Source organism: Mus musculus, chromosome 16, assembly GCF_000001635.26.
Source record: "Mus musculus strain C57BL/6J chromosome 16, GRCm38.p6 C57BL/6J".
Classification (NCBI taxonomy): Eukaryota; Metazoa; Chordata; class Mammalia; order Rodentia; family Muridae; genus Mus; species Mus musculus.
Window position 1 is genome coordinate 35879557 of NC_000082.6, and position 22945 is coordinate 35902501.

The following is a 22945-nucleotide window of genomic DNA, read 5'->3' on the forward strand; positions in this document are numbered from 1 at the left end:
TACAACAAAGACCTCTATACCCTGCCCCAGAGACACTTACACATCCACGTCTGTTGTTGTTGCCTAGTCACAAAAGCAAGGAAATGGACTCAGCCCAGATGTTCATCGGCTGATTAATGAATAATAAAAATAAAGACATGGGACCTATACACAATAGAACTTTATTCCTCCATAAAGTGTTGGACCTGGGTGGGGGGGATACCAATGCCATGATTGCCTGATTAAAGCAAGCTATATTTGGAACTGCCCAGCCAGCTGACTCTTCCAAAGTCAGGATTTCAGAGAGCAGACCCTCACTGGCTTTTGAGGTCCCTTTTATGAGGAAGGGTTAGGTTTGATAGAAAACAGCTGTCAAGAAGATAATTGGCTGTTAGCAGTCACTACAGACAGACCAACCATAAGGCCCTGTAAGGTCTGTCTGTAACTATTTTCCTTCTTTTTATCTCACTTACCTCCTCCTCATCCTTTTCCTCCTCCTCCTCCTCTTCCTCCTCCTTCTCTTTCTCTTGCTCCTTCTGCTCCTCTTTCCCTCCTTAACTTTCTCCCTCTTCCTCCTCCTCTTCTTCCTCTCCCCCTCCTCCTCTTCCACCTCCTCTTTCTTCTTTGATACTGATGTCATCCTGGGGATACTCTCCCCAAAATTTTAGGCTCCTTACTGTTTCTCTGAAGCACCCTTCCCCTCTCACGGTGGGATTGACTTACATTGATAAACATGCTGGCTTAACTCAACTAGCCTGGCTTTCCCTCTCTTCTCCACCTTCCTCCCTGAAGCAGGCGCTGAGGTTCACAGCTTCCTTGCCCTGCAGTTTTCCTATATTAAACTCTAATAAAACTGCCTTCAAGCTTTCTTCGGAGTCCATTCTTAAGTCCTTTTACTAATGAAACTAAGAACTCTGAGAAGGGACCCCAATTTCCCTGGTAACACTACTCATCCAGAAAGTACTGCCATAAAGAGGAAGAAAAGGGAAATTACTTACTAGGAATACCTACTAAGACAAAGCGATGTTTACCACAAGCAATCTGCTACACAGATTGTAAAGACAGAAGGAAATCTCACCTTTTAATATTATCAGCCAAAAGCAGTGACACGCTTTCCAAGATAAATGAAAATAGTCCTCAAATAAAAAGATTTGAAAACACTGCTTGACATTACACAGCTCATCCCATATCCCCTTGGTAATTGGGGTGACCATCTGAAGTGCCTTTAATTCAAAGGAATAATACATTTTTTTCTCATCTCTGGAGTCAGCTGTGAGACAAAATCAGGCTTCGTCCCTCCCAGGGAATTTGGGAGATAAGATACAGCCTTCTCTACCGACTACATTTCAAAGCCAAGGCTCCCAGCTTTCTGTGAAAACATTCCCAGGGGGTAAAACTGACAGGAGATTTTAAATGAGCTTTATAAAGGTTTTTATACATCTCCAAAGAACATGCAGAGAATAAGCATTGACAGGTGTTTAAAAATGAAAATGAAGAAAATCTCACCCTTCTTTTGCATTTTAGGGAATCATTTTTATATCTGTCTATCTATCATCTATCTATCTATCTATCTATCTATCTATCTATCTATCTATCTATCTATCTGTATTTACTGTGTGCAACCATAGAATACACAGTTATGATTGTGTGAACACTGTCCTGTTACAAACATACAATTCAAATTTCATTAAAATTTTAAAATCTTAATCCGGCAGTGATGGTGCACACCTTTAATCCCAGCATTTAGAAGCAGAGGCAGATGGATCTCTGAGTTCAATGCTAGCCTGGTCTATAAAGTGAGTTCCAGGACAGCCTGGGCTACACAAAGAAGCCGTGTCAAAAAAAACCAGAAAAAAAAAGTGGGGGGAAAGGCTAAATCTTATTTATTCGTGTGTGTGTGTGTGTGTGTGTGTGTGTGTGTGTGTGTGTGTGATTGTGCAGTGGTCGGAGGACACCTTTGAGATCAAGCTATCAGTCTCATTCAGCAAGTGAGCTACTAAGCCATCTAACACCTAAAATTTCATGTAATTTTTAAAAAAGATTTATTTATTTATTTTATGTATGTGAGTACACTGTAGCTGTACAGATGGATGTGAGCTATCATGTGACTGCTGGGAATTGAATTTAGGACCTCTGCTTGCTTCTGTCAACCTCGCTCGCTTGCTCTGGCCCAAAGATTATTTATTATTATAAATGAGTACACTGTAGCTGTCTTCAGATACACCAGAAGAGGACGGCAGATCTCATTACGGATGGTTGTGAGCCACCATGTGGTTGCTGGGATTTGAACTCAGGACCTTCGGAAGAGCAATCAGTGCTCTTAACCACTGAGCCATCTCTCCAGCCCTCATGTAATTTTTAAACATCATAAAGTATTAGTGTTCTTTTGATTTTCATCAAAACTATAAATTTTAAAAATTGTTCTTATTTTGCAAGTTGGCACAGCAAGAAACAATATACTGGAAAGAAGAGATGGCTCAGTTTCTGGGAATATTGGCTTATCGTTCAAAGAACCTGGGTTCAATTGCCAGCACCCACATGATGGCTCACAGTTACTGGTAACTCCAGTCTCCTCTTCTGAAGTTCTAGGGTACCAGGCCCACACATAGTACGCAGACCTACATGCAGGGAAAAATACCCACATATATAAAATAATAAAATAAAACTGTACTTGGCACCCTTGGGCTCTTCTCTGACTAAAGTGCGGACTCCCTCTATGCCCATGCCTAAAAATGATGGTGTTGTCACTGCCTTGATAAGTTACAGTCAATTTTGGTTTTGTCAGTATTTTCATCAGACAACACATTTAATTTTCTAAATTCATTTTCTAGGGATTATATAACAAAGCCAAAAAACTGCTTAACTCAGAACAACGGATATTGATTTTTTTCCCCATCCTCCTGGAGTCTTTTGTTGTTGTTGTTGTTGTTGTTTGAGACAGAGTTTCTCTGTGTAGCCTTGGCTATCCTGGAAGTCACTCTGTAGACCAGGCTGGCCTCGAACTCAGAAATTCGCCTGCCTCTGCTTTCCAAGTGCTGGGATTAAAGGCATGTGCTACCATCACCTGGCAATTTCCTTTTTCTTAAAGACTCTGGTCATTGCGTTAGGGCTCAACTAAATCCAGTGTAATCTCATCTTAACTTTATTACAGTGACAAAACCCTTGTGTGTACACGTATGGTGTCTTAGGGTTTCTATTTCTGTATGACCAATAGCTACTTAGGAAGGAAGGAATTTATTTCATCTTGCACTTGAGGTAACAGCTGAATGCTGAAGGAAATCAGGACAGGAACTTGGAGATGGGAACTGATGCAGAGGCCATGGAGGGGTGCTGCCTACTGGTTTGCTCCTCATGGCTTGCTCAGCCTGCTTTCTTATACAGCTCAGGACGACCAGCCCAGGGATGACACTGACCACAGTGAACTGGACTCTCTTACATTAACCATTAGCCAAGAAAACAGCCCACAAGCCAATCTGGTGGGTACCTTTTCTCAACTGAAGTTATGTCAAGTACATACACGTGTGTACGTGTGCTCAGTTGTGTAAGCCTCATGTGGCAGTCATCAAGTGTCTTCCTCTATTGCTCCCCACGTTTCTTTTTGAGACAGCCTCTCCCCAAATCTGAATCTCACAGTTTTAGCTGGGCTGGCTGACCAGGAGCTCTGGAATCTGCACGTGTCCACCATTCCCCCATCCCTTTGGGATTACAGACACACATGGCCATTCCTGGCTTTTATGTGGATACTAAGATTTGAACTCAGGTCCCCTGGGTTTTAAAACAAGTTCTTATCCACTGAATCATCTCCCTAGACCCCAGATACTGACAAAATTTGTATGTCCAAATAAAACAATATTCACAAGTATGAGAGTCAGAATTTCAAACACACTGTTTTGGAACTGAGAGTTCAAGAGCAGTCTGGTCTACACAGTGAGTTCTGGAACAGCTAGAGCTGTTACACAGAAAACCCTGTCTCACAAAAATACCAAACAAATACAAACAAACAAATAAACACTTCTGTTTTTCTACAGCGTCAGAATTTACTGACTAATTCGTAAGGTGTGGTGGTTTCATTAGTAGCAATTCGCCAGCGGCCTCTGCTTTCCTTGATAGCTCTGGCTGAAGCAAACATAGGGTCTTTTATTGATGACTTAATAGCACTCACAGTAAATCTGTCACCCATGTAACTCATAGAGATCCACCTGCATCTACCTCCCCAGTGCTGGGACTAAAGGTGTGTGTCACCACAGCCAGCTTAGCTTGCAGAAATGTACTTGTTGATATTTCTAGTGTGTGACAAATTATATCTTTCAAAGCAGCATGTTGAAGTTCTGACTCTCATCTATCTATCTATCTATCTATCTATCTATCTATCTATCTATCTATCTATCTATCCTATCTATCTATCTATCTATCTATCTATCTATCTATCTATCTTTCTATCTATCTTTCTATTTATCATCTATATCTATCATATATTTATATCATCTGTCTATCTATCTATCTATCTATCTACCATTTATGTATTTATCATCTATATGTATTATATATATATATATGATCTATCTCTATCTATCTATCTATCTATCTATCTATCTATCTATCTATCTATCTACAGGTTACAGAATGACTACTAACGGTTAAAGAATGTAGAAATGTCAAAGAAGCCTGAGAAGCTGGAGGTCTCAGGAGAGGCTCTATGTGGTATTGTCGGGCTTCTCAGTCTGAGTTGGGCTCTAGAGTTGAATCCAGCTGCAGAGGCTATTGAAGAACAAACGAGGGTGAATAGAGAAAGGACCAGACAGGCAAACAGGAAGACTGGCAGGTAGCATGCGATCAGGCTCTATCAACAGCAGGGACAAAGCCAAGCCAGCCACGGGACAGCTGGAAGTTCTCTTCATATCAGTCTCTTGATGCACAACCTTAATGGTCACATGGCAGTTGAACAGGGCTGTCACCACCACAGGGCTAGGAGTCTATCTCTTTATGATGTCCACGTAAGAGAGTCAGTCACCACATTTCCTTGGGATCTTGTGTTTGGTAAGTTCTTGGGCTCAGTTTTTCTAATATAATTTTAATGGACCCACGGGCTCCTTAATTCCCAATGTATCCTGACAAATGTATAGGTTGGTATCTTCTCTGTCCTAGCAACAAGACTGGGTCAGGAAGGAGTATCAGAGCAGGTGTCTACACAGGGCCACGGCCATCTTCCAACCTTACCTCGAGGTCAGGAGCTGCTTGTAACAGGGAGTTTACAAGCAGCTTAAAGGGCAAGGCACAGCCTGAAAAGCCTAATGTTTTTACACAATATGGAGGAATTCAGAACAGGGCACAGCCTGATCCTGGATGCTTCTACCCACAATAGTCCTATTTCTCAGGTCTCCTTCTGGCTGATGGCTAGGCCTCTGTAGTTCCTTGTTACCCACTAACTAGGACAAGGCTCTGGAAGATTCCCTGGGGTCGGGATGAGTTGCTTTGGCCATCATTTGCATACATTTTGGCGTTATTTTTTTTCTTTCTTTCTAAGAAACTACAGTTTCAGATGAGGCATAGTAGCACAGGCTTTAAACCCCAGCGCCTGGGAAGCAGAGACAATTTTTGTGATTTCTAGGCTAGCCTGGTCTACATAGAGAGTTCCAAGACAGTCATCAAGGCTACAATATAGACAGTGAGACCTCATCTCATCTATATCTTTTTTTCCTCAATACATTTCAGATAACTAAACGGAAATGTAATCTTTCGACATGCCCAGCTTAGAAAGGTGATAAATAACTATTTAAGACAGTTCAATATCCTTCAATGAAAATTTCATTATAACAGCATTAAAGGTTTTATAAAAATCTAATATTTAGCAACTTTACAAAAAAGCGTACTACTACTAGTGGTCGAGCTACTTTGAAAAGTTTCCTCTATCTGCTAGCCTCCCTGTGACCCGTACATATAAGTTCTTCCAGAGGACAGTGGGACTGCAGGCGAGGACAGATAGCCTCGCTTTTGTGCAACATCATTTAACCAAATATTGTCTATGTCTTATATCATTTCCATACCGATGATTTTTAGGATGTCACTGGAGTATATCATTTTAATATACCGCAGTTATCTTCAGAGGCCTGTACTGTCAGGATCTTAGCTTTCTCCCAGCATTTTACTACCATAAAATAAACATTTTATGTGTCAGGGTTTTTGTTTTGTTTTGTTTTATTTTTTTTTTATTAAACATTTTTTTCCTCAGGATAAATTCTATCACTTGGTCAGGGGTTAGGCATATTTATGATTCTTTCAATAAAGTACTATTTTGCCCTTCAGAAAGACTGGATCAATTTACATTGCCTTCATTAATGTATGAGCATATCTAGTCTCCCCAGGCCTTGCAGGCATGGATTTTCATAAGTTTCAAAAAGTTCATTTTTAGGTATAAAATGAAAGTTCACACACAGTAAGTTTAGTTTGGAGTTGATTTGGCAGCAAGATTAGCTGCATATTTTTAAAGTCATGGCTTTCTTTGTGGTGTTTCTTTAGTAAACGACTTTCCCGTCATTTGTTTAATGTACAACTGGGGCCAGCAAAACAGCTCAGTAGGTAAAGACTCTTGGTGCCAAGTCTGACCAACCCGAGTTCGATCCCCGGAACCCACCTGGTGGGAGAAGAGAGCCAACTCCAGAAACTTGTTCTCTGAGCACACACACACACACACACACACACTAAATAAATAAATAAATAAATAAATAAATAAATAAATAAATGTAAAAAAAGTACAATTTGTGAGGTTTTTAAAGGCATATTTATTTTTATGTGCATTAATGTTTTGCCTGCATCTGTATCTGTGAGGGTGCTAAATCCCCTGCAGACAGTTATGAGCTGTGCCATGTGGGTGCTGGGAATTGAACCCAGGTCCTCTAGAAGATCAGCCAGTGCTCTTTTTTTTTTTTATTACGTATTTTCCTCAATTACATTTCCAATGCTATCCCAAAATTCCCCCACACCTCCCCCCCCCCCACTGCCCTACCCACCCATTCCCATTTTTTGGCCCTCAGCCAGTGTTCTTAACTGCTGAGCCACCTCTCCAGCCCCACAACTTGTGTTTTTAATAGCTTCCTTGTCATCTTTATCTATTTTAGTTATTAAATTTTTGCTTACATGCGTTTTCTCCACCTTCTAAATTTTTAAGTCTTAGCTTTATGGGTATTCATTCTCTAGTCTATCAAAACTGTAATTATCTAAATAATAAAAGATATTAATCTTTAAGATTTAATCTTATCATTTTAATTATGTTTACGTGTGTGCACCTGTGTGCAAGTGTGTGCACATGAGTGCCCTCAGAGGCTATAGGCCTTGGGTTTCCTGGAGCTGAAGTTACAGAGAGTTGTGAACTGGTGTCTTGAGTTACATATGTGCTCTTAAACACTGAGCCATCTCTCCAGCCCTAAAGCTGTCTTTTAAAAGGATTACTTATTTTATTCTATGCCTGTGACATGCCTGAGAATATGCACAAACCTGCAGGAGCCTACAAAAAGCCAGAAGAAGGTCTTGTGATCCCCCTAGAACTGGAGTTACAGGTAGTTGTAAGCTGCCTCGTGGGTGCTGGGAACTGAACCCAGGTCCTTCGCAACAGTGAAGAAGGGAGCACGTTTAACCACTGAGCCATCTCCCCAGCTTCCCAAAACTGTCTTCTGAAGTTTGTTTTCTATCAGTAATCAAAAGGAGATTTCCGGAACTGTTAGCCTTTCCTATGTGGGTGCATATATTTGTTTTTTATTTGTAAGGTATTTAATTCTCACTCTACCTGGAATGTTTTTCAGAGATTGGTGGGAGGTGTGGACTTATAATATATTATGAATATTTCTACATATTTCTACAACTCTAAATTCTATTCATAATCCCTTTGGACCTAGAGTAATCTTTCGCTACTCTCTACCATTTATTTTTCCATACAAAACTGAAAATTACATTATTTCATAAAGCATTTTATTCTCAACTCTATAGTAGGTTGTGCCAAGTGGGGCTGGGTCATGGTTCTGGCAAAGCTCAGTCTCCGTTAATTTTGGTATCTCTATGGGAATTTCAGCAGAATACTGCACATGACTAGAATTCTAGCCCTTGACTCCAGGGGGTTTTGATGGTTCTGTCCTACTCTTGGTGGCTGCCTGCTTCCATTTTCAGACTCCATCCTTGTTTCCAGAATTCCACAGATGTCTGCAGGGACTTTGCAGATTGCCACAAAGCTCTGTGCAGTAAGCTTCCAGGGTTACAATGCCTGGGATGAGCTAGCAAAGTCAGCTCCCATCTCCAAGCGTCTCTAGGGCTGGAGTCTTGCTCCTCCTGATTCTTGGTAATTCTGCCCATCTCCTCTGCCTCAGACACTCATGCTTCCTGTATTTTGTTCAGACTCGTTGGTGACTGTAGGTGAGGATGCAGGCTGGCCACAGCTAATCCACTCCACTGAAAAACAGTGTCTCATTCCACCTGAATGTTTTCCTTTACCTGCTTTAACGCATTTTTATTTTTATGTATATAGGCGTTTTTCCTGCATGCGTATCTGTGTGCCTTACCTATGCCCCAGGAGGCCAGAAGAGGTCATCGGGCCCCTTGGGACTGGAGTTACAGACAGTCATGAGCTGTCATGTGGATGCTGGGAATTGAACTCTGGTGATTTGAACCACCGAGCCACCTCCCCAGCCCCTTCATTTACCTTCTTATGTTTTAGTACTGAAAGTTCTTCTTTCTGTTTGACTTATTTCTCAGACAAAGCTTCCCTGAGTTCTAAAACCCAGCTAAACACCCAGCACCCTCTACTTCTCCTTTACCACTGGCATGTTATTCAATTCTGTGGACTTGCCTGGTGCCTCTCTCCCAGGGTATGCGCATGCTCCTTAAGGGAGGACACTTACCCTGCTCATTTGCATATCCTTAGTGCCTGATGCAATGTCAGGCTTGCGGCAATAGTGCTGGAATGAACGAATGTTTAGTTTTTAATTTTCCCCTTGTGTTTTAGATTATGTCCTCTCGAGCGGGGGAGACACCTTAGTGGGTAAAGGTTCACGCTGCCAAGCCTGACACCTGAGCTCACTCTAAGCTCTGCCAATTGTCTTCTGATCCCCCTCGTATTCACTGTGGTAACTACAAACACAACACAGATAATAAATAAATGTAATACAACTTTTATTGTGACTTATATTTTATTCCTTTGCCTCCTCGGTTTTTTTTTTTAAGATTTTATTTATTACTATATGTGAGTACACTATAGCTGTCTTCAGACACACCAGAAGAGGGCGTCAGATTTCATTACGGATGGTTGTGAGCCACCATGTGGTTGCTGGGATTTGAACTCAGGACCTTCAGAAGAGCAGTCAGTGCTCTGAACCGCTGAGCCATCTCACCAGCCCGCGTTTGTTTTTAATACATTTAACTGTTTTTATCATTTCTTTTGCCTTCCATATTTAGTCACCTTTAAATATCAGTTTTATCACTTCCTTATTTAAAAACATACTCACACTCTACCTTTTACCTTTGGCTCCTCCTCTCTATCCCTGTCTATCCCTGTCACTCATCAGGATACACTTGGCTCACAACAGGGCTGACCTATGAGGTAAATCCTGGTCTGCACTACCACCTAGCTGTACAAAAGAAGCGGGACTCTGAGAAAAATGAAAATAAAAACTCGGCTTTTAAAATATACGTGTATAACAAGATACTCACAGGAGGAAATATGGAGACAAAGGGTGGATCAGAGACTGAAGGAAAAGCCATCCAGAGACTGCCCCACCTGGGGATCCATCCCACATACAGCCACCAAACCCGAACGGAACCGCTATTGTGGATGCCGGGAAGTGCTTGCTGATGGAAGCCTGATAAGGCTGTCTTCTGAGAGGCTCTGCCAGAGCCTGACAAATTCAGAGGTGGATGCTTGCAGCCAACCATTGGACTGAGCGTGGGGGTCCCCGATGGAGGAATTGGAGAAGGGACTGAAGGAGCTTAGGGGGTTTGCAGCCCCATGGAGGGAGCAACAATGTCAACAGGCCAGACCCCCAGGAACTCCTGAAAGACTCCGAAAGGAGTCCCTCACTCAGGTCTCAGGACAATAGGGGACACCCAAGAACTCACGATAGACCCAGCTTGTTGCAAACCACATGAGACTTTATTTGGGGAAAGCCAGAGCTCTGGGGACGACTCATATCCCACACAGGGGTAGAGGAGTCGACCTCGAGGGGAAAGAGGTCCCAGTTTTTATAGGCCCTCAGGGGAGAAAGGAGAAGGGGGAGAGTAGGGGATTTCCAGATCTAAACAATGTCTATTCTCAAGAAATGGGTATGGGAGGGGTACAAGGAAAGAGTCTGGTGCAGGTGTTGCAACTCCGGATTGGCCGGGCTGTGGTTGCTGGGGAGATTTTCCGACTCTTCCCCAGCAACCAATATCACAAACACCTGGCAATGGGCTTCATCAGTGGGCACACACATGGGTCAAGGAACGGTCAAAACATTGGCAGACACACAGGTTCAAGGAGTGGCCAGAGCATTGTGCACCTCTATTTTTCTAAATCAGTGAAGCTAGTTCTGCTAACACTGACATCTATCTTGCCAATTTCAGGGCTTCTGTGTCCTTTTACATTCTGTCAGGATCTTTCACTCCTGGGGACTGGACCACCAACCAAAGAGTACACAGGGAGGAATCCATGGCGCTGGCTGTATATGTAGCAGAGGATGGCTTTGTTGGACATCAGTGGGAGGAGAGGCCCTTGGGCCTGAGTGTGTTCAATGCCCCAGTGTAGGGGAATGCCAGGGCAGAAGATGGGAGTGGGTGAGGGAACACCCTCATAGAGGCAGGTGGAGGGGGGAACGGGATAGGAGGATTTCTGAAGGGGAGACCTGAAAAGGGGAAAACATTAGAAATGTAAATAAAGAAAATATCCAATAAAATTAAATATATATGTATGTATACATATATATATATGTGTATGTGTGTGTGTTTGTGTGTGTGTGTGTAACTCAAAGTTTTGCATGCAGATTTCAGGGAATGCTTTCACTGACACAATACAGCTCGCACTGCATAGAGAATGACAGATAGTTTATTCTGGAGCCAAATATGACTGACCATGGCCTAGGAACATAGATTTAGATTACTCCAAATACTATGTTCTGGTGTGGTAACCATTTATGAGGTTTTTAGGGTGACAGAACAAAGACAATCATGAATCAGGGAGCTTTAAGAAAGAAAGAAAGAAAGAAAGAAAGAAAGAAAGAAAGAAAGAAAGAAAGAAAGAAATTGGTAGCTCCGGTTCCAAGGTAACCTCGCCCTCTTCTGGCCTTTGTTAGCAATAGCATGCATGCAGTGCACAGACACACAGCAAGCAAAACACCCACACACATAACAAACAAACAAAAAGGTGTGGGTCTAAAGAGCTGGCTCAGTGGTTGAAGGCACTGGCTGCTCTTCCAGAGGAACTGGGTTCAGTTAGCAGCACCCAACTGGCAGCTTACTGTCAGTTCACAGCTTCCTGTAACTTCCGCTCTAGTGCATACCTCATGGAGTCAACACATGGCATCAAAGGTCTGGTTGGTCCCCTTGCTTGGCACAGCCCACACCGCCACGGGACTGGATTTAGTCCTGCATCTCAGCTCAGCTTGCCTCGGCCTTGAACCATTTCTGACTGGGTTACACAGGTATTTGTTAATGCCTTGTCTAAGTAACTACAGTGGTTCTCTTTGCAGCCTTATAAACTCCCTGCCTCTGCCTGCTGTAAGCTCTCTTGGAACTGTAGCTTCCTTAATCACTTTGTAGCCATTCTGTAAGCTATACATGATTGTGTAAAGTAATGTGTGATCTCAGCGTTAACACTAGTAATTAAGATTGAGAATAGTGAGCTGCTTCTTTGGAAAACAAAAAAATGATGGGTGACTCTGGTGCAGCTGGAGGCCCTGGGGGACCTGGGCCCAGGATTCAGAGGCTGCAGCAGGGTTCCACAAAGGATTCGGAAGTGGAAAGTTGGTTGGATGGTATTTTGCTGGGTCAAACACATGAAGAAATGTTTAGCTAAAGTGTGGACATAGGTGAAAGACTAAGAAAGATTCATAAAGGAATGTCTAGCTGAAGCAGACATGTGAAAGGACACGTGATAAGAAGATTCTTTGCTAACAACATGCATGCCTTGGTCTGCCTTACATTAAGCAATAGAGCTCCATTTGTCAGGACTCCTAGGACTCCAGCTGATTTTATTCATGTGCTGAGGCAAGACTCGTGCAGGGAGACAAGGCATGTGGAGGACACGTGATGTTTGGAGGATATAAATAGGACTTCACGGAGTGATGGAGACAGAGCTTGGCTTGCTGGTACAGCTAGCTGTGCAATGCTTGTGGGTCTCCCGTCTTTGCTGATCTTCCCTTCCCTGAGAGAGGCACAGCTGAGAACTTCTCCTGGTGTTCCTGCTGGTCTCTCCTGCTGACTCAAGCTGAGCCTGAGGCCTGGCTGTCTCTGCTAGGTCGTGACACTGCTGTTACTAACCAGATTTTACTATACTGGGCTGCTGGTGTACCTGTAAAGCATGTTCGAGTGAATGGAGCTGCTGCCCTGTGAACTGAACTGCCCATTTCCAGACAACCCTGATGGGAGTTCTAAACAGGTCCACTTCCCCCATACCCTTTCTTTCCTATTGTCTCTGATAATTGATAGGCTACAAGAGAGGTTAAAGTGTTTAGAAACCATCATTAAAAATAAAAATTTTAAAAAGTTAAAGTTGGGGGCTGGAGAGTTGGCTCAGCAGTTAAGGGCACAACTGCTCTTCCAGAGATCCTGAGTTCAATTCCCAGCAACCACATGGTAGTTCACAACCATCTGTAACGGGATCCAACGCACTCTTCTAGTGTGTGTCTGAAGACAACTACAATGCACTCATATAAATAAAAATAAATAAATCTTTAAAAAAAATTAAAGTTGTAGGATTTGGTAGTGGTCTAAGGGGCCATGGCCGTGGTCGAGGGGGGAGGGTTGTGGAGGTAAAGCTGAAGATAAGGAGTGGATCCCTGTCACCAAGCTGGGCCACCAGGTTAAGGACATGAAGATCAAGTCCTTGGAGGAGATCTATCTATTCTCCCTGCTCATTAAGGAATCCGAGATTGTTGACATTCTCCTGGGCGGATCCTTTAAGGACAAGGTTCTAAAGATCCTTCCGGTACAGAAGCAGACTTGGGCTGGCCAGCAGAACAGGTTCAAGGCATTAGTCGCTGTTGGGGGCTACAATAATCACAATGGCCTTGGTGTTACGAGCTCCAAGGAGATTGTCACTGCCATCCAAGGGGCCATCATCTTGGCCAAACTTTCCATCGTCTCTGGCTACTGGGGGAACAAGATTGGCAAGCCCCACACTGTTCCATGCAAAGTGACAGGCTGCTGTGGCTCTGTGGGTATGTGTTCTCATCTCTGCCCCCAGAGGCACTGGCATCATCTCTGCTTCTGTGCCCAAGAAGCTACTGATGATGGCCGGTATAGATGACAGCCACACAATAGCCAGGGGCTGCACTGCCACCCTGGGCAACTTTGCCAAGGACACCTTTGATGCCACCTCCAAGACTTACAGCTACCTGACCCCCGACCTCTGGAAAGAGACTGTTCACCAAGTCTCCTTCTCAGGAATTCACCGACCATCTGTGAAAACCCACACCAGCCTGTTCAGAAGACCCAGGCTCTGCTGTGGCTACCACACAAGGGTTTTTATACAAGAAAAATAAAGCGAATTGAAAGAACCCAGGACTACAGACAGCCATGCCATCAAGTGAAATCAGGTTTAGCTGGTGGAATACAGCCAATGAAACTGATAGAGCTTTATCCCGTCCCGAGGGATTCAGTTATTCGTGGGTGCGAGGGGGGCCGCAAACCTGGAAGGAGATGGGAGGAAGAAAAAGAGGAATAGGAGACCAGGAAGGGCACCTATCGAGGTCTCGTTTATTAGGCTGAGGTGCCTTCTTTTTAAAGCATACATCGCGGGGAATATGGGAGGGTCGAGGGGGAATTATACAAAGAAAAAAGAAGTGGGCAACTGCTGACATGGGGGCCGAAGTCAGGCGCCAGGCAGCGGGCACTCTGCATCTTATCTCTAGAACATAGATCCTCCTTGACAGCCTTGGGTGGCAGGCTGGGCTCAGGTGTAACTCATGTCCTTGGATGGCATGGGAGTTCAGGAAGAGATAGGAAAGAGGGGACTATAATTCAGTGATAACCAGCTCTTAGCACGAGGCCGTTTGGCCTGTTAGGGAGATTGTGAAGGGCTCACTTTCTCACGGGATGGTCTCTGACAGAGCTTGTGAATTTTTTGTCACTCAATAAATTCTGACATTGTGGAAAGATGCAGACATATCTGTTTCTGACATACTGTGCTCACGATGATAGTAGTTAATTCCCAGAATATTGAGACATGACAGTAATCAGTGATTATTTTCTTTCTTTCTCTCTTTCTCTCTCTCTTTCTTTCTTTCTTTCTTTCTTTCTTTCTTTCTTTCTTTCTTTTTTCTTTTCTTTCTTTTTTTCCTTCCTTCTTTCCTTCCTTCCTTCCTTCCTTCCTTCCTTCCTTCCTTCCTTCCTTCCTCCCCTCATTCCCTCTCTATCTTAAGGCGGGGTCTTGTTTTGTAGGGCTGGCTGGCCTGACACCCATTATATAGACCAAGCTAGCCTGTAACTGATAGAGATCTGATGACCTCTGCCTCCCTAGTGCCAGGGTTAAAGGGGTGCACTGTCAGAACAGGCTGATTATTGTCATTTTACGTCATTAAATTGGAGTAGCTGCTAAAAAAAAAGATAGATAGCTAGAATAACTATACAAAAATGTTTAAATATTAGGATTGCTTTGTATAAAATGAGAGTCGTTCTTATTGAAGTTTCTTTATGCTAATGCATTTAAGTCACTGACAGATGATAAAATTTAAGAAAATAGTTGATAAGGATGGAGAATTAATTTACTTTAATTGAGGCATATCACTGACTTAGGCAGAAAAGATTTGCCAAAAAATCTTCTATGGAGGAAAGATTTTCTAATGTAGTTTCTGGCTGTTGGTAGCTACAACGTCCAAAGGCTACAAGCTTGAGCCTGTAAAGGTGTTGTTGAGACCTTCAAGGAGGCACAGGTAGTTGGACTGTGAAAGACAGTGGCTTGAACAGCTGGTAACTATTCCAAGTCACTGACTTGCCCTCATCCCATGTAATTAAAGACATTTTAAAATGTCAGCCCCAGTTACATCCTTTGCCAGTTAGCTTCCCTGAGGACCAGACTCTATGAAATGCATGCAACATGAACTAAGTTTATCAGGAAGTGACCTTGAGGTAGATACCAGTGAAAAGAAGGCACAGAAGTTGAATTAGGTAAAGAAGTCACTGCATTCAGGGCCCAACCGCAGCCTTCATTGATCTCTAAGAAGCTCACCGGCAAAATGGCTCACCAGAGCTGTACAATAAAGATGGAGACATTATGCCATTTTTCATTGTTTGTTGAGACAGATCTCAGTGTGTAATCTAACGCCTTAGCTGATATTACAGCCCTGCACCACCATGCAGTGAAGCTGAGCCTCTGTGATCCCTTTAGAATCTGTCACTAGATCGGGGTTGTCCCAGGAAGGGTATGACCTTGAGCAAAGTGGTCCAGCATCTGAGGCAACCCCTGACTGAGCGGAATCATTTCCTGAGGCCAGACATCTTCCATAAAAGGCCTCTGCATGGGGCATCCATCACGAGCTAAGTGCTCCAAAAGACAAGGAAACTCGTGGCTGATTGCAGCACATCCATTTTGATTCTGAGCAACGTCTTTTACTCTTAGGGTGACAATGAGGATGACTAGTTTCCTGAGCTATGACAAAAGGGACTCAATAAAATGACAGACTGCCTGGAGTTTTAGGGTAGGTTCTCCCCCCACCCAGAAGTTTTTAGCGCCATACAGTGATTACAGATGTATAACGGTATTGCTCCCATCAGCAGATGATAGAATTACAGCATTAAAAATCCATCTGAGAGCTTCTGCTTTCCTTTCTGCCTTTTCTTTTAATTAAAAAGTTTTGTTTCACACAATATACTGATCGTGTGTTTTTCTTTCTCCCAACTCCTCCAAGATGCTCCCCACCTCCCTACCTATTCAGCCTTATTATCCTTTCTCTCTCTTTCTCTCTCTCTCTCTCTCAAGAACAAAAAAAATCAAGAAGCAGACAAAAAATTAAAAACAAAAAAGCAAAACATAATTAAAAAATAAAAAGCCAAAACAAAGCAAGACTATCTTAGAAACTAAATTCTCACAGCAAAGGAGGCTTCTAACCCCAGCAGTAACTTCTTTTCAAATTTCATTTCAGGGTTTCTAGAGAAGTCCCTACCAGTAGAGTGTGTAGCTGCTACTGATTCTGTTTCTGGCTTCATCCATGGCCACTGCCTGCAGAAACCTTTGTCTTAATCATCTCCAGTTGGTGGCCTTGGATCTTTCTGGGCCTGCTGCTGTCTGTCGTTCTTCTGAATTCAGAGAAGAGCTGTGTGGTAATGGTTTTCCTAGGGCCTTTTCTTCCTTCATGCTGTGCCATTGCAAAATGGAAAGGACTTGGAACCGGAAGACCAAGTTTTTCCCAAAAGTGTAAGTATCACGTTTAACAACTGATGAAGTCCGCTGGCAAGAAGGCTTGGCAGTTAAAGGAGCTTGCTATGAGGCAAGACAGTGGAAATTCTGTCTCTGAGTGAGAGGGAAAACAGTCTCTGACTTATACAACCTGTTCTCTTGACTTACACTTGCACGTGCATGGAGCACAGGCAGACACCACACATAGATAGATACAGATATATACACATTTTTATATAGTCCTCTGCTGATATCCAACTAGGTTGACTTCATAGCTTAGCTATTTTGAATAGTGCTGCAGTAATTATCAGTGTAGAAGTATCTCTCATGTTGAGCCTGAGTCCTTCAGTTATGAAAGACACTGCAGGCTTAGCCAGTGAAGAAAAAAAAAAAAAGACATATGTTAAGCCTATCAGATATGAGTAAAAGACCACCAACCCAAATGGCCAAATTAAAGCAAGCTTTATTAATGAATATGGCTGTCTCCCCCTAAGACAGGTTTCAAGAGATCAGCCCTGACCTGGGGAAGATAAGGTTTTTATAGCTCAGGAGTAAGGTGTTTCTAACGGGGGGGGGGGTTTGGGAGGCAAATAAGCAGGGTTACAGAAGCAGAACATAAGCATAAGGAGTTGTCATAGCAACCTCCTGAAACAAAGACATGGCTGCTGTTTCCTGGAAGAGCAGGACAGAATAATTTGTAGCTAAAGTTACAGGTGGGACTTAGCTTAGTCCTTGAAAAACAGGAATGAACTTGGTTTAGTGTAGAGGAATTTTAATCCAGCGACATGGCTGCTCTGGCAAGGGATCACATCCAAAGACCTTCTAGGTTTGTGTGATCAGGCAGGAATGACATACCCTTAAGCCCTTACCTGGAATACAGACATGCCTTTAGTACACACTTTTAACCCCAAACAATGAAGGTAAAGTTAGTTTGTAGAAGGAAGCAGCCATGTTTGAAAGTGATGCCTAATTGGGGGACAGACAAAGTGACAAATCAGAGAAAGATTTGACAGAATGAATCAGACAGGATACACCCAACTCTCAGGAGGACAGGAAAAGAAAAGCTATTTAGGAGGGAGGGAGAGAGAGAAAGAGAGAGAGAGAGAGAGAGAGAGAGAGAGTTAGTTAGTTAGTTCAGTTGAGTTCAGGCAATGCAGTTTGTACAGTCAGTACAGTTCATGGAGTTTAGAGGCAGTTTTCCCAAGTGGAACAATTCAGACAGAAGCCAAGAGAAGTCAGTTTGAATCAGTCCACTTGGAGAGGAGTTTTGAGCCAGAACAGCTGAATTGAACTAGCCAGCCAGAGTTCAGAAAGAACTAGAAAGGGTGAGCTTATTTAGCAGTAAGCTACCAAGATGGCAATTATATCTGGTGACTAAAAGTTAGTTTCACAGCTTATTTTTACTATAAAATGGCTTACAAACTCAAGATAGAGGCAGGCCAGTTCAACATATATCCAAGAGGGGTATTATATTCTCTCTCTCTCTCTCTCTCTCTCTCTCTCTCTCTCTCTCTCTCTCTCAGCTGTGTAGTCCCGGTTCTCCTGGAACTCACTCTGTAGACCAGGCTGGCCTCGAACTCAGAGGTCCACCTGCCCTGGAGATTTTTAATTGTATGAGTTCCACCGTGCTGATTTCCATAGAGGTTAGAGTACTTGACACCCCACCTCCAGTATCTGAGGGTTTCTTCTCTCACCTTCCCCAGCAAGTTGATTTCCTTCTGACTACTGCCTTGAGGAGTGGGGTGGATTTCAGTCTGATGGCTAGTGATGTTAAATATCTCTTCACTTGTTTTTTGGTTGATTGTACTTTATCTTTTGAAAACTATCTATTCGCTTCGTGAGTCTATTTATTGGTCTTTTTTTTTTCTTGACATTTGTCGTGTTCTTTGTATATTCTAGATATTAATCCTCTGTTAGAGGTATAGTTAGTAAAGATGTTCTCCCATGATGCAACCTGTCTTTTGCTCAACTGTCTCTTTTGCTATGAGGAGATATTTTTATTTCATGCAGTCCCATTTGACAATTGTTGACATTGCTTCCTGAACAACTGGGTCCTTTTTAGAAAGCCCTGCCTTGGCTGATGTTGAAATATCTTCCTCATTTTTTTCTCTAACAGTGTTAGACTTTCGGGTCTTACGTTAGGTCCATTTGGAATTGGTTTTAATGCAAACTGAAAAGTGGAACTCTAACTTCATTCTCTTACGTATAGATTCCTAGTCTTCTTAATACTATCTGTTGGAAAGGCTATCTTTCAACCTACTGTGGTAGTTGTAACTGCTTGAGTTTAAAGTTCTATGTAACTGAAGATGATCTTTTTATAATTTTTATTTACTATGTTTATGTATATGTGTGTGTGCCAGAGGCCAAGGAGGCCAGAAAAAAAGCATCCAACCCCCCTGGAATTGGAGTATAGTGCACATGGAGTACAGTAGATGTGAGCTGCTGACTACTGAACCTCTAACTTCTACAGGAGCAATAAGTGCTCTTAACCACTGAGCCATCTCTCCAGCCCCTGTACCTGTGTGCCTTTAGTAACTAAGTCATGTACTCTGTTCTACTGATCCACGTGCCTGTTTCTGGACCAGTTTTGCACTGTTTTTGTTATGAAGGCTACAGGTTTGCAATGTTCCTTTTATTCTTAATTTCTTCATGGATTTTCTCATAGGGCGATGTTGGATCTTATCAAATGTCTTTTCTGCATCTATTGAACGTGTAACTTCTGTCCTTGAGTATATTGATGTCAGGTATGACATTTATTGATTGACATATGTTGAAGCACTCTTATCTCTGGAGTGAAGTGAACTTGATCATGGTGAATAATTTTTCCGATGTGTTCTTGGATTTGCCATGTAAGTATTTTACTGAGAATTTTGGCATCTATGCTCATCGGAGAGATGGGTCTATCCTTTCTTCCCAGATCCTTTTCTGATATCAGGGTAATGCTGATTTTGTAAAAAGGGGGTTGTGTTGTATTGTGTTCTCCCTTTCTACTTCATAAATAGCTTGAGGAACTCTTTAAAGATTCAGCAGTGGGTCAGCCTGGGCCCGAGCCTTCCTCTCGCCTCTTCACAGATTCGAACACACACTTGGTGACTCCGTTTCCTGTGTATCATCAACTTCCCAAATCTACAGTTCCACTCTCTGAGATACACCTAGTTCTTAATCGCGTCCTGACTTACAGATGCCTTCAACATACGCTTGAAAGGTAAATATGTATCACCTGGCCAAATGAAACTCAAAACCTTTTATCTGAAGTGGCCCTTAAAGGGGCTGGAGAGACGACTCAGGGGTTAAAAGCCCTTGTTGCTCTTGCAGAGGACACAGGTTCAGTTCCCAAAACCCACATGGAAGATCATAAACCTCTGTAACTCATCTCCCTCAGATCCTGCATGAATGTAAGACACGAAAGCTCCTGAAGAACACACATACATCCACATGAGAATAAAAAATAAAGAATTAATATCATGTGATAAATTCTTACAAAAATTTAAGTTTATTTGGGCTATTAAATTCTTTGTTTTTTTTTTTTTTGTTTTTCAAGACAGAGTTTCTTTGTACAGTATTGGCTGTCTGGAACTAACTCTATAGACCAGGCTGCCCTCAGACACACACCGATCTGCTTGCCTCTGACTCCCGAGTGCTGATATTAAAGACATGTACCACACCACCTGGCTTCGCTATTAAACTTTAACTTAACTAATTTTTTTGAATCTGAGTTTTCTTTACCTAATGATAAAGGTTATATAACAGCTGTGTTTGTGCTTATTTTAGTCTTCTGATTTTGTCCATCTCTTTGCCATTCTATTTTTAAGTTATTCTTTTACACTTACTTATTTTGTGTGTACAAATGTGTGTAGGCATGCACATGCCACAGTAGGTGTGTGGAGATCAGAGGAAAACTTTGGGAAGTCAGTCCTCTCCTCTACCATTTTGGTTCTGGATATCAAACTTGGGTGGACAGGCATGGGAGCTCGTACCTTTATCAGCTGGGCTGTCTCACCCATGGCTCTCCTGGAACTCATTCTGTAGACCAGGCTGGACTTGAACTCAAATCCTCCTGTCTCTGCTTCCCAAGAGCTGGGATTAAAGGCGTGTGCCACCACTGCCCAGTCTGTTTCAGTTTTTAATTTCATAAGTCACTTAAATTCTTAATGTGTGGGACCCTGTAACACACACCTTTAAACCCAGTACTCAGAAGGCAGAGGCAGTTGGATCTCTGAGTTCGAGGTCAATTTGGTCTACGTAATATTTTAGGCTAGCTAGAGCTTCATAGAGAGATCCTGTCTTAGAAACGAAATAAATAAGTAAAATAAAATAAATTTTTAGTAAAGGCAGAGAGTGCTTGAATTAATTTAATCTTCTTTTAATCTCTACCAATAACAATTTACCTGCTCTTCATATGTTTAAAGAAAACAGTTACCTACCAAGACCTGTAGAAAGACAAGTTAACTTATTGACCCCCCAGATTGTACAGCAAGCATGTAACAGCCTTCACTTGTCTGGAATCCTTTCCTTTCTTCTATTAAAAGCGCCCTGGATTTTCTTTGGGAACAATCCAATGAAAACTGAAATCACCTCTGAGTGTGGACCATGTGACCTAGCTCAGCCATCAGTTGTATGGAGAGTTTCCTCTTGGTTGCAATAATGACCTAGAATTTCCCAATCATAACGATTCCTGGAGCGCTTCTCTGAGCACCTTGTTCCCATGCATCATAGTCTTGATGGTTAATATATACTACAATGGGCATTCTTGCCTGAAATGGGCCTGGAGCTGATAGCAGCTGCCATTTATCATGTGACTTTCAAAGGAAAAAGAAAACACCACTGAATAATCAAGAAAATCAGAGTCTAGAGCAGTGGTTCTCAACCCTCCAACAATGAGACCCTTTAGTACAGTTCCTTATGTGGTGACACTCAATCATAAAATTATTTTCATTGCTACCGCATAACTAATTTTGCTACTGCTACGAATTGTAATGTAAATATCTGTGTCTTCTATGAAAGGGTTGTTCACACCCCCAAAAGGGGTCATGACCCACAGGTTGAGAACAGCTGGTCTAAATAGTGTTGCTTTATCACCTAGATCAAGCTATACCTGAGGCTAGATACCTGGACTGTATAGTAATGAGTCAATAGATTTCAGTTTTTGCATAAACTAGTATAATTTGTATTTTGTGTTACTGAAAAACCCTTAACAGATGTTAAGTTGTTTTCATTGTTATTAATTGTGCATTCATAGCTCTTCCATCTACTGTGTGTTATGACACACTGGGAAGAGCAGGTGTCAGATGAGGGCGGGAAAGGAAGTCTCCACCACCAGCAGTAGACAGAAATGCTGAATAAGTAAGTCTACGGACTCCTCATCTCTAGCAAGGCTCATGGTGCTTCACAGCCAGATGCTCCAAAAGGTGAAAACAGCCAACCAGCTGCCATTTCTAGTCCTTACAGTAGAGGCAGAGAAACTACGAGTGGAAGGGAAGGTCGTGGGTGAACACGGACCACACACAGGAAGGGAATGTCGTGGCTGGGCACAGATGATGGACAAACCATGTAAACGCTTCTCAGAGCGGCAACCGATAATCATAGACTCGCGATTCAACTGCTTAGTCCCTAGTCATGTTCTTTTGAGAGGCCCTGGAAACTTTAGGAGCAGGATGACGTGCGCCTCGTGGGTACATCCCCGGCTTCTTGCACTCTGCTTTCTTATCCACTACGATGTGAACTGAGCTATTCAGACTGTCACCATGACAGTCCCAACTCACTGAAATGATGAACAAAGAACTACTCTGCCATGCCTTTCCCACCATGAAGTCCAGACCCTCTGAAAGATGAACAAAATAAGTCCTTCCTCTTTTTAAGTTGCTTCTGTCAGGGTTTTTGGTCTCACTGATGTCAAAGTAACTAAATACACTTCTCTAGAGAGGACGATCAGTTCAGCATTGATTTGCTAGTCTATAGCTACAAAAGACATCTGAAACAATCAACAAAGAAACAAGACAATTGGCTAAGATTTCCAGCTCCTTCTCCCAGTCCCTGGCTTCTTCATTTTTCTACTTCCTTTCTGTTCATTGCTGGTGCTGTTTCCAGGCACAAATTTGTATTCCAAAATAATAATAATAATCGGATGATAGGAAAGTGTGTTCCCTGATTGTTATCCATTTCTGTGTGTCACGGGAAGTTGTTTTTAATAAGTCCTAAAACCGGTAGAAAAATTATAAGCCCGGGGGGCATTCACATCTAAATATTGTATAAATGATATTAGGCAGCCACATGATTTTCAAATGAATGTTATTTTCGGTCAGGGACTGTGACTGAGAGGCAGGAGCTGTCACAGAGATGGCCCTTTTATCCGCACTGTCAGAGAATATATTTAGCAGCTCATATTGAAAGATGCCAGCT

At 42.5% G+C, this 22945-nt stretch overlaps 1 pseudogene; it reads left to right on the forward strand.

The window, feature by feature from the left end:
- The first annotated feature begins 11860 nt into the window (after positions 1-11860).
- Positions 11861-13617, forward strand: Gm41467 (annotated as a pseudogene).
- Positions 13618-22945: the final 9328 nt, after the last annotated feature.